The 13,850-nt window shown below is 51.8% G+C and overlaps 1 long non-coding RNA gene across 2 annotated transcripts in view; it reads right to left on the bottom strand.

Moving 5' to 3' along the window:
* The window catches only part of LOC146822227 (uncharacterized), a 375,651-nt gene that overhangs the window by 104,471 nt on the left and 257,330 nt on the right, over positions 1-13,850 (bottom strand). The gene's annotated exons all lie outside the window — the stretch shown is intronic.

Here is a 13,850-nt window from a genome sequence, read left to right as displayed (position 1 = left end):
GACCTTGAGGCCAGATCGTGTCGCAATTATATACGCATTGCAGGTATTACAGAAACCAAAAACATGGGGCGCCTGAGGTGTATGTTGAACAACTCTTAGCGGAAATCTTTGAATGCTTGAGTTTCTCAACCACATTTGCGGTGGAAAGAGCACATTGCTCCCTAGGCCCCAGGCTTCCTGAAGGCACACCACCACGTTTTGTAATAGTGCGAATGCTTAACTACAGGGATAGAGATACTGCATTGCAGCTAGGCCAGGAACAACGCCCACTCAGACACCAGGGAGCTACAATTTACTGTGCACTCATCCAACCACCCATACCCTACTCATACACTCATCCAATCACCAATGCACTTCTAATGCACCCTTACAGTACCTGTGCACTAATGCAATCACCCAGACTTTACCCATGCACTCATATAATCACCCAGGAACTATCCATGCACTCATCCTATCACCCAGTCACTGCCCATGCAGTCATCCAATCACCTAGACACTACTCATCAAATCATCCAGGCACTACTCATGCACTCTTCTAATTACGCTGGCACTACCTATGCACGATTACAGTCACTCATGCACGACTCATGCTGGTATGATTTACGCTTGCGTTTTGCCACCTTACGCAGCTTCTCCATGTGCCTGTCTGATTTGGAAGGATATGACTCCTCCGCCTCCCCTGGGGTAGAAAGGGAGGAATTACCAAGGGAACTTGCAAGGAGGGGACTGCCATAGCCATGGTCTTTAATGACCGATGCTGCCACCTGGGACAACACTTCATCCGAGGCATTAAATGAGGGATTTCCCTATGCGAAGATGCGCTCCCCTGAGATTACAGATTGTTTTGACGATTCTCCTAAGGAGGCATAGTTTTTTAATGGTTTAGTGCAGTGCTGTAATGACCTGATTAACGCCCTGTTAACCGAATCGTGCACGTGGGAATCCAGGGCCTCTACAAGCTGCTCCTCAATTTGGTGCTTGTGAGGCACCACCTCACATCAGCATAGTTATTGCAATCAGTATATTCGTCCACCTTCTCGGCGTAGTACACCACCGTTCACTAAAGGAGGTGTGGAGGAGTTTCCAGGGGAGTGTAACCCAGGGGTGAGTTTTTCTAAATAATCCCGACTGTCTCAGGCCTAAAGCCTCCAGGGAGCAGGCCTACAGTGGTGTAGTACCCTTCAAATTACCTAAACTAGCCAGCCCTACCTATTTGCACTGTTGTTATAATGTGGAGGGCGCCACCCCTTAATCCTCTGCTAGGGCAGTGAGCTACCACGTTTTTGCGTCACATCGGTCGTTTAGGGACTGAGGATTGATGGAAGTTGATGGCATAGGCGCGTAGAGCTGATTGGAGAATAATGAGCTCTGATCGGCTGTCCTCGCATGCATCGGTTACCTCCAATGAAACAAGCAATGAAAATGCAATAGGCCTCGGCTTTGATTAAGTTCAAGCCATTTGCTTTGCTAATGGTATTGTATAGCTAAGCAAATAGCTTTAACTTAACAATTTCGGTCTTACCCAGACTTAAAAATACCAGCCATGCTAATGAAAGGCTGGTCTATATTGGCAACCGTGATTGTGTCTCCATTTTCATCTCGAATCATTCACAACTCAGCTACAAAGCTTGTGCACCCACTGGGTTTGAGGACAGAAGGCTGGTATTCTACTTGAGGGGAATATCATTTTCAACACTTCTTCCCTACATGGGGGAAAGCAGTGACACCTACACCACCAAGTCGGCAAAATTGCCAGTCCTGTGATAGAATGACACCCGCGATCCGCCCAGGGGCACAAGGCGTGTAATCAATTATGCACATAGCGTTAGGCCGGGTGAATCAGCTGGACAGCTCTCGAGGCGCAGGGAAGAAAGTGACAAAATTGATGATTCACTATGGGCAAGCTTGTAAACGATTGAAGGCACAAAATTACTAAACCTGATTTTGTCCGGCCAAGTTTAGCCACAGAGAGCTGCCTTATACAGAAACAGAAATGCCTGCAGACACATGGCATCCTAAGTACAGCGTCTGCCCCTGAAGGAACACTGGAAATACTATGTAATTGACATCAGACATACCTTAATACAGCTATTTTTTACGGTCCTGTCATTATGCTGCCTTATGCCTTCTGTCTACAATTGATATATTCGTCACGGACCAAGGTCGTTTATTTTTGTGGGGAGGACATGTTTGTGTTTTTACATTGTGATTGCACGAGCCTTAAAAACATGACAAGAATGCTTGCACTTGACAGTTCAATTACAGCTTTAGTAGAACGTGGGCAAGGAGAGGCAATTCCCTGGAGATAAAGGGCATGAATAAATTAGTAGATAGTGATAAATAAACGGCACGGCTAGGGCCTGGCTGCCGTAGACCTGGCCTGCTGACGTTATCTGCCGCGCGACCAAGACTGGAAAGAGAATGCTTTCCGCGTCGGAGCTCAGGGCGGGGGGCTAGGTGTCATTAATCATGTACAGGCCAGTTTGAAATGAAAATGTGTGCGCGGGAGTTCGCCGTCTATCATTCTCCCGCTCACTCAGCCGCTGAGAATGACGCAGATCGGGGAGTCATTTTGTATCTCTAAAATTCAAATAACATGCAAATGTTAGAGTCCATAGAATGAACTACGCCCTACACATGGCCACAGCCCTATAAAGCACAAGGCGTAAATGAAGATTTATTGTTCTATAAGACATTGGCTACAGGCATACATGCCAACATTTCAGAAAAGCAAAGTGAGAGATTTTTTAGAAAAAAAATCAAGAGAATGGGGCCTTGAATCGGGTTACTGTCATGTATGGACTTTGGAAGTGTGCTGCTGCAGGATCAGGCATTTGAAACGCAAACGCATGTTTTTCTTACCTTTCAGAAGCATGGAGCGCAATGGCAAAGAGAGGGTGATGCAAGTGTTGTGCACTGGCCTGGCAGTGCATACACCACACTGAACCCCCCCCTCCCCACCGTGTGTGGCTGCCCGGGCTGAAACAGCTTCCCGGGCACACACACAACCGCCCCGAGTACTTTACAGGTCTTTAAAAGACAATTCGCTTGTTAAGGAGGCTTTGTTGGTTTTTCATCCCTTCTAGAGCCCCTGCATCGCCACTCAGACTATTGCTGGAAGAATTAGCACGTTACACAATACCAAGCCCTGTCAGCTGAAACTCCGAGGAATCGGGTTTCTGGATGCTTGAATCGGGAGGCGGGAGACTAGCCTTGAAATCGGTAGTCTCCAGCCTGAATCGGGAGGGTTGGCTTGTCTGGCTACAGGTCCTCATATTCTGCAGAAGGTACTGCTTCAAGCCCCTTTAACGGTCCTTTAGACTTCTTTTCTAGGTGTACATAGATGCCGTATATGGTTTGCAGTTTAATTGCGTTGTACCATATGTCTCACTATAATATATTCTGTCCTGTACATTGGCACTGTTATTTTTAGGAATGGCCTAGACACCGATGATTGTTAGCTATCCCGCCAGTCTCACGATTTCCCCCCCAAAGAAAAAATACTTAGTGAGGATTTCAGTTCAATGACCTGCTCTTGTGTCATTCACAGGTTGCTTCTGCTCACCACAGCATGCAACAAAGGACAATGGGTCAGCTCACTCTTGGCATTGGCTGTCTCGTGGGGTGAGTGGCAGTACTTATGTTGATCACATGTGGACAGCAGTCTGAAAACGAGGCTCGAGTGTCTGCACTGCTGAACGACTCCTTAACTTGTTAGCACATTCCATATGTTTGCGATAAAAAATATAAACACTGCCCAGGGCCAAAATGTCGAGCTTTTCTAGGACTCCCCCCCCCCCCTTCTCCCCGGTTGAGCAGAAAACAAATAACTGGAGTACAAAGGGCCCCACACGCTGCTGGGCTACGGTGCCACTGAACCTGTGAACTACCACAGCGTACCCACCTGCTGCGCTCAGAAGTACTGCACAACGTTGCTGTGTCCTGAAGGGGGGCAGGAAGGCTGGAATCCCCCGTCCTTGGCTGCGGCGGTGAGTATTTTAACTGTAAAACGTATATATTCTCTTCAGCGGAAGTGCACCACGACAGGTCACTCTGTCACAGCAATCCAACAAAGCAAGACTGGGCTTCGCGGGGCAGAAAGAGTGGTTTGATTATTTTTCCACTGCTGTGAATAGATCTACATCGGGAGGCGACTTCGGAAGAGCTCGCGCGACGCGACCTACCACCCATGCTGTTCACGAGACGGAATGAAAGACGGCTTTACAATAAACCCCCAATGGCCCTACTCCGCGCTCCAAAGGTTCGGCACTTTCCCTCCTACTGCCAACATGCCCTCGGGTCAGCAGCCACTCCTGGTTTTACGGGACATGGATCATATTACTCGGGATCAGTTTGACTGCCCTTCAACAACAAGTTGTCGGCATTGTGTGAAAAGCATAGTGCGTCCCAGCTAATGAAGCAGAGTGTGTCACGCCGCAAGTGAGAGATCGAATTCCGGTAGGCGGGGCTTAAAGGAGACAAGGCGGCAGCAAGGAGGGACTAAGAAGCCTCCTTTACTATCACAAGCCAGCGTTTTGCATAGAAGATGACACCAGCGAATGAGGAAGATGGGTGGGGCTTCAACTCTGCCTCCGAGAGCTTTAGAATCTGTATTGATTCCAAGAAGCCCTCGTATGGCGATTGCAGCGCATGCGCGCTGCTTTCGCCAGCCGAGACCTAAAAAGGACTGCATCCTCAAGCAGCGCGAGTCGCACGTCCTGCTCCTGCTTCACTGTTTACCTTGAATTAATGAAATATGCTGTTTGCTGCTCAGCGGGTGTCTATCTTGCTCCTGTAAGTGTGCCGTTGCAATTCTAGACAATAAACCAGTGTACGTTTAAGAAAGAAACCAATTGTGCTTATCCCACTGTTGCACCAGCAAACAAAGAGGAGAATGGCTGTTGGAACTCTGTTATATGCCTTAAAGGGAGTGATGATTGGTGGAGACAGGGCATGCTATTCCTGATGGATATGTAGTTCAAAGTTTTATTGGCTACTGTAAATGTCAGTAAAGAAAAGAGAAGCATAAAAGAAGCCTCCGTTTCCTGACATAGAATTCTGTTCGTGAGCTGAAAAGAAACAAGAAGCACATTGCAGAATTTCTCTCATGAGTTTTGGGAACACTACTGTCTTGACCAAAAGAATTCCATTTAAAGTGCGTTGCTTGCAAGGTGCATGCGCGCAATGACGAAAACAGTACCTTCCGAGCCTCAACGTCTGAACCGCTCTGTGCAATTCCTCTGAATTGAATCGCTATGGCCATCTAGGAGTTTTTAATGTCTATGGTTATGCAGTCCTCGTAGCACAATGCTACGTTGGAACTTCCAAAATGGATGCCTTTTTTTCCATTGAAGATGTTCAGGTGTTTAATGATCCTTGATGGCCTTTTGGACTTTAGTACATTACAGATCTGAGCATTCTTGACAATAAATCCATTTGTTTTCCATACTGAACCAAGTACCAAAAATGCATTCTTGCAGCAATAAAACACATATTACCAATAAAAGATTACTCAAGTATAATCGTCATGAGGTGTAAAATAATAAAACAGATTCATAACGCTGTTTCATAACCTGATCCAATACAATGAGAATGGAATAGGGTAGGGAATGTACATTTCTGTGCCTTTAATTAAACATTCTTCCAAAAGTTTGGCAGCTTGAAATTTCTTCAGATAAATGACTAAAACATACCTTGCTTGAAGGTAATAGCCTGAAGAAAAATCACCCAATGGCCAAGAGTGTGCAAGGTGTAGAAAATCCACGCCATGCAGCAACATATCCATTTCTCTTTGGTGAGTTCCCCAGGCAGTCACATAGCCATGATCTTACCCCTTATGAAGTGTTAGAACTTTTCCCTCAGGGCAGAGGTCTCGCAACCTCCGTAGCCCAGGAGTTGTCAACCGGCGCACAGCCTTTGGCTCTGTCGTCGGGGGCAGCATTGGGTTATATTGAGCAGCAACTCAGCAGAGTAAAGGCAACGCATTATCCGCCTCAACGACTGTATGCAGCAGATATAGCATTGGGTGACACCTGCGGCATGAGTGTTGGGCTTGTGCGCAATAGTAGTACAGTTCAATGTCCAGAGCCTTTAATCCACCTGGGGAGAACGGCAGGATCAGTGTCTCCCAGGCCAGTCATGGCGCCGGCCAGCACGGTTCAAGTGCATCAGAACAGACTGGGGTCAGGTGGCGAACGCCCTGGTGAGCGGTAGAGGCAGATTGATGAATAGGCAAAGAGCTTTCGGCAGAGCTACCATATTGACGATGGCCAATCTGCCAGTGAGGGAGGGAGGCAAATTCATCCAGGATCCCATCCTCCAGCAATGCAATCGCCCTGCCATAGTTCTCAAAACGAAGTTGTGACATGTCTCAGCTAAGCTGTATTCACAGGAATTTAATCATACCCTCTGCCCATTCCAATGAGTATTCTACAGCGGATTTGTCTGTAACATCTGCTAAGGGTAGGATCACAGAATTGGACCAGTTGATCAGCACGCCAGTGTGTGCACCAAAGAGAGTAAATCCATGTTGTATAAGGGCTAAGGTTTCAGCAGCATTTGGCACATACACTATGACGTTGTCTGCACACTTAGACATGACACGCCTGTGTAGTTAAGGCCTCTGTCTGAATGGTGCTGTCGCAGGCGAGCCACTGGGGGTGCCATGGCAATGGCATACAATATGGCGGAGAGGAGACATCCCTGCCCAGTACCCCTGCTGATTGGAATAGGGTCAGAGGCGCTGCCATTGATAAGTAGTCTGGATGTCGGGGAAGAATGAAGAATCTGCACCAGGCTTAGAAACGAAGGACTAATGCTGAAGCGCAACAGCAGAGCAAAGATGAAGGTCCTTTCCAGAGAGTTGAATCCTTTTTGTGGCATCTATAGAAACAGCCACAGCTGGGAGATTGGGCTGTAAGGTGTGAAGCAAGGTAAAGAGAGTCTGCTGGTTGTGTGCATTAGAGCGCTCTGGACTAACCCGGCCTGTTGTTAGGGAGGAGGAGGAACAGCCTGATTGAAAGCTAGGATTTTAATGTCCTCGTTAATCATGGAGAGTGCTTGGTAGGAGCTCCAAAGATCAGCTCACCTGCCAGGTGTCAGAATAGTGCCTATAAGAGCCTCCCATACTGAAGAAGGTAGCGGGCCAGTTTCTCTAGCATCTTTGTTCATTGAAAACAAAGGGTATGCAGTTCCTAAAATTAGCGCAGGGTGTATTAGAGTCACTGGGGTACAAGGGTAATACTGTGAGGAAAATGAAGTGAAGGACAGGAGTGAAGGTTACTCCTTTTTGGAAAAGAAGACCCTCACACACCCAACAAGCGGCTGGTGAGGTTCTAGGTATACGACGTTCCCATATTGACGGAATCGACACTAAAACTTAGTGCTCTCTCACCCTGGCCTCGATTCCAGCACAACCTATCAGGGTTGTGTTTGTTGACCCACGGTTCCACACATTTTTAGGGTGCTGTATGTGTGTCCACCCATAATACCTCTTAGAGGGTGTGGACACCACCAAAAAGGTGTAGGTAGCCGTATCTTTTCCCTGGTCCTGAAGAATTGCCATTTTAATACATCACAAGGTAAGAAACATGTTGACCCCTTAATCCCTTTAGCATATTTACTCACACACTTTACGGTGAGAAATGTGCAGATTATTTTTAATCAGGATGGTGACCATGCTTTATTAAAATTGTTTGAAGTGGATCACCTACCCCTGTTTTAGTACACTTTCTTTCACCTTACTTGCACCTACACTCACTATTATTATTAACCCTTTTTCCCCACACACACCTCACTCATCGGCGTTAGAAATAAAGATCTCCGATAGGAAGGCCCCAATGGGTGCCTGATCGGGCATTGCACCTGCCAACCCGATAAGGAGCAAAGACCCGGTGATGAAGCAAGACACCCGCTTGTTAGGTGTGTGAGGGTCTTCTTTTCCAAAAAGGAGTAAACTTCACTTCTGTCCTTCACTTCATTTTCCTCACAGTATTACCGTTGTACCCCAGTGACTCTAATACACCCTGCGCTAATTTTAGGAACTGCATACCCTTTGTTTTCACTAGTTGATGGACATGTATGCTGGACCTTTGATAATAATCAATCAATCAATCAATCAATCATGGAATTTATATCGCGCACTACTCACCCGGAAGGGTATCAAGGCGCTTGGGGGAGGGGGTCTGCTACTACTCGAACAGCCAGGTCTTGAGCTGTTTCCTGAAGGCGAGGTGGTCCTGGGTCAGCCGCAGGTGGACGGGCAGGGAGTTCCATGTCTTAGCCGCCAGGTAGGAGAAGGATCTTCCTCCGGCGGTGGCTCTCTGGATGCGAGGGACGACGGCGAGGGCGAGGTTCGCGGATCGTAGCTGTCGGGTGGGCGTGTAGAAGGTCAGGCGGTCGTTGAGGTACCTTGGGCCCAGGTCGTGGAGGGATTTGTGTGCATGGGTGAGGAGTCTGAACGTGATCCTCTTGTTGACAGGGAGCCAGTGCAGGTCTCTCAGGTGGCTCGAGATGTGGCTGCGTCGGGGGGCGTCCAGGATGAGACGGGCGGAGGCGTTCTGGATACGCTGAAGTCTTTTCTGAAGCTTGGCTGTTGTACCGGCGTAGAGGGTGTTTCCGTAGTCTAGTCTGCTGGTGACGAGGGCCTGGGTGACAGTCTTCCTGGTCTCGGTCGGGATCCATCTGAAGATCTTGCGGAGCATGCGGAGGTTGTGGAAGCAAGATGAGGAGACGGCGTTGACTTGTCTGGTCATCGATAGGGAGGAGTCCAGGATGACGCCCAAGTTGCGTGCGTGGTCCGTTGGCTTGGGTGCGGTGCCCAGGGCCGGGGGCCACCAGGAGTCGTCCCATGCGGAGGGCGACGGTCCCAGGATGAGGACTTCTGTCTTGTCCGTGTTCAACTTCAGGCGGCTGATGTTCATCCATTCGGCGACATCTTTCATCCCTTCGTGTAGGTCGGCTTTGGCGGTGTCGGGGTCTCTGGTGAGGGAGAGAATCAGCTGGGTGTCATCGGCGTAGGAAATGATGTTGAGGTTGTGTTGGCGTGCGATGGCAGCGAGGGGTTTCATGTAGATGTTGAAGAGAGTGGGGCTGAGCGATGATCCTTGCGGGACGCCGCAGATGACTTCGGTGGCCTCAGAGCGGAACGGAGGGAGGCGTACTCTCTGTGTTCTGCCGGAGAGGTATGAGATGATCCATTCCAGAGCAATCCCCTGGATGCCAGTGTCGTTGAGGCGTTGGACTAGGGTGCGGTGGCAGACAGTGTCAAATGCTGCGGAGAGGTCAAGGAGGATGAGTGCCGCTGTTTCACCTTTGTCGAGCAGGGCTCGGATGTCGTCGGTGGCTGCGATGAGGGCGGTCTCGGTGCTGTGGTTGGCTCTGAATCTGGATTGCGATCGGTCGAGGGATCCGTTCGTCTCGAGGAAGGCGGCCAGCTGCTTGTTGACGACCTTTTCGATGACTTTGGCAGGGAATGGAAGGAGCGAGATAGGGCGGAAGTTCTTGAGGTCGGTCGGGTCCGCTGTTGGTTTCTTCAGTAGTGCGCTGAGCTCGGCGTGCTTCCAGCTCTCCGGGAAGGTGGCTGTGTCGAAGGAGGCGTTGATGATGTCTCGGAGGTGGGGTGCGATGGTAGAGGCGGCCTTGTTGAAGACATGGTGGGGGCATGGGTCGGTCGGAGATCCGGAGTGGATGGTGTTCATCATGCGTGTCATGTCTTCGGGGGTCACTTTGGTCCATGTCTGGAGGATAGCGGCGGGGTGCGTAGGTTCGGTCGATGGGTGCGGGGGTGGAGCGCCGAAACTGTTGTGGATGTCGGCGATCTTGCGGTGGAAGTACGAGGCGAGGGAGTCGCAGAGGTCCTGCGAGGGAGTGATGTCGTTGTTGCCGGTGCTGGAGTTGGAGAACTCCTTGACAATGTTGAAGAGCTCCTTGCTGTCATGGGCGTTCTTGTCCAGTCGTTCCTTCAAAGATTTCTTCTTGGTGGTGCGGATGAGCTGGTGATGTCTGCGGGTGGCGAGTTTGAGGGCGGTCATGTTGTCGGTGGTCTTGTCGAGGAGCCAGGCCTTCTTGAGGGTGCGGCAGGCCTTCTTGGAGTCCTTGAGTTCGTCGGTGAACCAGGGGGCCTTCTTGCTTCTGGGCCTGGTGAGTGGGTTCTTCAGTGGGGCGAGGTCGTTGGCACAGGAGGTCAGCCATTGCGTGAGGTCAAGGGCTGCTGTGTTAGGGTCCGTTGTCCTGACCGGTGGGTTCTGGCTGAGGGAGGTGGTGAGCTGGTCGACGGTGATCTTGCTCCAGTTTCTGTGGGGAACCTGCTTCGGGTGGTGGTGGACCGTGTTCTTCTTGAAGCTGAAGTGGACGCAGCTGTGGTCAGTCCAGTGGAGTCCGGTGCAGTGGCTGAAGGTGACGTGCTTGCTGGATGAGAAGAGGGGGTCGAGCGTGTGGCCGGCATAGTGGGTGGGGGTGTTGACCTGTTGCTGGAGTCCGAGGTTGGCGAGGTTGTCCAGCAGGGTGGTCGTGTTGCGGTCGTTGTTGTTCTCCAGGTGGAAGTTGAGGTCCCCGAGGAGGATGTAGTCGGTGGAGGGGAGGGCGTGAGGGCTGATGAAGTCCGTGATGTCTTCGCAGAACTGTGCGCGTGGTCCCGGGGGTCTGTAGATGAGGGTGCCTCTGAGGGTAGTCTTGGGGTCGGTGTGGATCTGGAAGTGCAGGTATTCGGCGGTGTTGAATGCGTCGGTGGAGTCAGTCGAGATGCGAATGGTGCTTTTGTGAGCGATGGCGATGCCCCCTCCGGTCTGGTTGTTGCGATCCCTCCTGATGATCTTGTAGCCGTCCGGGATGGCTATGGCGATGTCGGGGGCTGAGGAGTCGTTCATCCAGGTTTCCGTGAGGAAGGCGACGTCTGGAGATGCGGTGTCGAGGAGGTTCCAGAGTTCCACGGCGTGTCTGTGGATGGAGCGGGTGTTGATCAGGATGCACTTGAGGTGGTTGCTGTTGTCCGTCTTGGTGGGCGTGGTGCTTGTTCGGAGGCAGGAGAAGTTGCAGGATCGGCAGACGAAGGGTCCATGGGTGCGTCGCGGGGACGCTCGGTAGCATCCGGGGGCACGGGCGGTTTTGAGTGCGATGAGCGTAGCGAAGTCGTAGGTCCTGCGGGGGGGCTGGCGGGCGCGGGGGCCAGGGGGTCTGGCGCTGGGCGCGGTCCAGGCGCGGACGGGCGCAGACGGGCTTACCTTTGGTGCTCAGTCGGCGCTCCCGCTGCGCGCGTCCGCTGCGCGGTCGCTGGGGGGGCGTCATAAGTAAGGAGCCGGCAGGGAGGGTCCGCTGGGAGGCGGGAGGCTGGGTGGCCAATGGGCAGGGAGGAGAGGCGGGACTGCGGGGTCAGCGGCGGGAAACCAGGAAGGCGAGTGACCGGGGCAGCGGCGGCAGAGAGGAGGCGAGGAGAGTGGCCAGCAGCAGCAGGAGGAGAGCGGCGAGAAGCAGAGGTCAGCGCTGGTGAGGAGGGAGCGGCGTGAGCGGGATCGGCACCAGCAGGTAGGCAACAGGCAGCAGCAGTGCGAGGGGAGCGACCGTCTGTGTGGGGCACAGGGGTCACACTGACCAGCCCGCCGCGGTCACCTTAAGTAAGGAGCCGGGAGGGAGGGTCCGCTGGGAGGCGGGAGGCTGGGTGGCCAATGGGCAGGGAGGAGAGGCGGGACTGCAGGGTCAGCGGCGGGAAACCAGGAAGGCGAGTGACCGGGGCAGCGGCGGCGGAGAGGAGGCGAGGAGAGTGGCCAGCAGCAGCAGGAGGAGAGCGGCGAGAAGCAGAGGTCAGCGCTGGTGAGGAGGGAGCGGCGTGAGCGGGATCGGCACCAGCAGGTAGGCAAGAGGCAGCAGCAGTGCGAGGGGAGCGACCGTCTGTGTGGGGCACAGGGGTCACACTGACCAGCCCGCCGCGGTCACCTTAAGTAAGGAGCCGGGAGGGAGGGTCCGCTGGGAGGCGGGAGGCTGGGTGGCCAATGGGCAGGGAGGAGAGGCGGGACTGCGGGGTCAGCGGCGGGAAACCAGGAAGGCGAGTGACCGGGGCAGCGGCGGCGGAGAGGAGGCGAGGAGAGTGGCCAGCAGCAGCAGGAGGAGAGCGGCGAGAAGCAGAGGTCAGCGCTGGTGAGGAGGGAGCGGCGTGAGCGGGATCGGCACCAGCAGGTAGGCGACAGGCAGCAGCAGTGCGAGGGGAGCGACCGTCTGTGTGGGGCACAGGGGTCACACCCTCGTGTAATAAGATTGATTATTATTAAAAAGCCCCCCCTTCACTCTATTTGTTTGAGACATCTTTGTTCATTACCAGGAGACATGAAGAAAAGTCTCCAGCATGAGTCTTCTTGAATTGCACTGTGAGGCCGTGTGGCCCAGCGGCTCGGTCCTCAAGCATAGCACTAATGGTCTGTATTATGACCTAGCTTGTAAATGGGACATTGAAGAATTGTCTGTGGCAATCGTCCAGCCAAAGCAGCTGGATTGAGTCAAAGTACTCAATGAGCCTGCCAGGTGGGAGTACCTTGACCAAGGTATAGCGGTCAGTGTAAAAGTGACGAATTGTCTTTGAGATGGCAGGTGTTGTATGACAGGCCTCCCCTCTGGGGTTCTGCAGCTCCACCACGTAAGAGCTGCTCCCCTTTTTCATTAGTGAGGTGGCTCAAGTGTGGCGGTCAGCGGCTTCCCTGTGTAAGACCCAGGTGTCACTTTCTGTGCATTCTTCATACTCCCCTAGTCTATCACAAAACCATGCTAGGTGTCTCGCATCTGGTGAGTCGGAGTACTGAAGTTCAATGTCTCACACTCTGGTAGTCGCAGTCATCTGCTCATGTCATGGAGGACTCTAGCTTGCATATCTAATGTAGACCGTGTGTGTGCATGGAGTATGTAAACCCTGAGTGCCTCCCAGAGGACTCTGGGAGAAGAGGCTCAGCCTGAGTTCTGCTTGTAATAGTTAGCAAAAGCATTGCCAGTCTCCACTCTAAAAAGGGAGTCTCTAAGGTGTTAGCAGGCAGTCTCCACATAAAAGCTCGGTTAGGTGCCCTGAATGCAGTAAGCATTGGGGTGAACAAAGCAAACACAAGGAGATGATGGGTGGAGTGCTGAAACTTTTCAGACATTCACTCCCAGTCACAGATCTGGGTTGAATCCATCATAATTTTTTAGCTCACTTCGCCAGCTCGGTTCAGACCCAGCTATATGCAAATCACTCTTGACCCTGTGCCTCATGGGAACAGTCCAGCCCGAACTGCCATGCCAGCATTGGGGTAACAGGTGCATAGTTCAACAGCATACAGGCGCAGTGTTTAATGTTGCTTGTATGAGAGCAAATACCTGTGGTGAGCAGCCAGTAATCAACATGTGACCTCAAGCCTATCCAGGACGTGAGACACGTTTCCTTCCTGTCACAAAGCCATCTAGTGCGCCACACATCAACAAGGCCTTGATCAATTAGGAGCAACTAGATGTAAGCGGCAGCCCATGAATACGGGCTGAGATTTGTCCATTTGGGGATTAAGGTCCACATTTAAATCACCACCTCATAACAGTAGAGTGACCTAGTTCTACTACGTTGTTCCAAAATGTGGCAAAGAAGTCTGAAGAGTCTAATCAGGGCCTTAGGCTCAAGCAAGTGTGACCCTTAGGTACAACAGGATAGAATGTAAAATAACGTATCTACCCTCCAAATTGCATAGGGACTTCAAGGGACGCCATTGTAGGCCCTTTTCGGAAGAGGATGTCCACTCCCCGATTCCAGGCTGAGTTAGAGGAAATATGACCCTCCCCTATCCAACCCACACGTAGACGCGATTTGGTGCAGTCAGTTAAATGCCGTCCCTATAGCACGGCTG

The sequence above is a fragment of the Triturus cristatus genome, chromosome 6 (assembly GCF_964204655.1).
Source record: "Triturus cristatus chromosome 6, aTriCri1.1, whole genome shotgun sequence".
NCBI lineage: Eukaryota > Metazoa > Chordata > Amphibia > Caudata > Salamandridae > Triturus > Triturus cristatus.
This window is presented reverse-complemented; position numbering and strand designations above follow the sequence as displayed.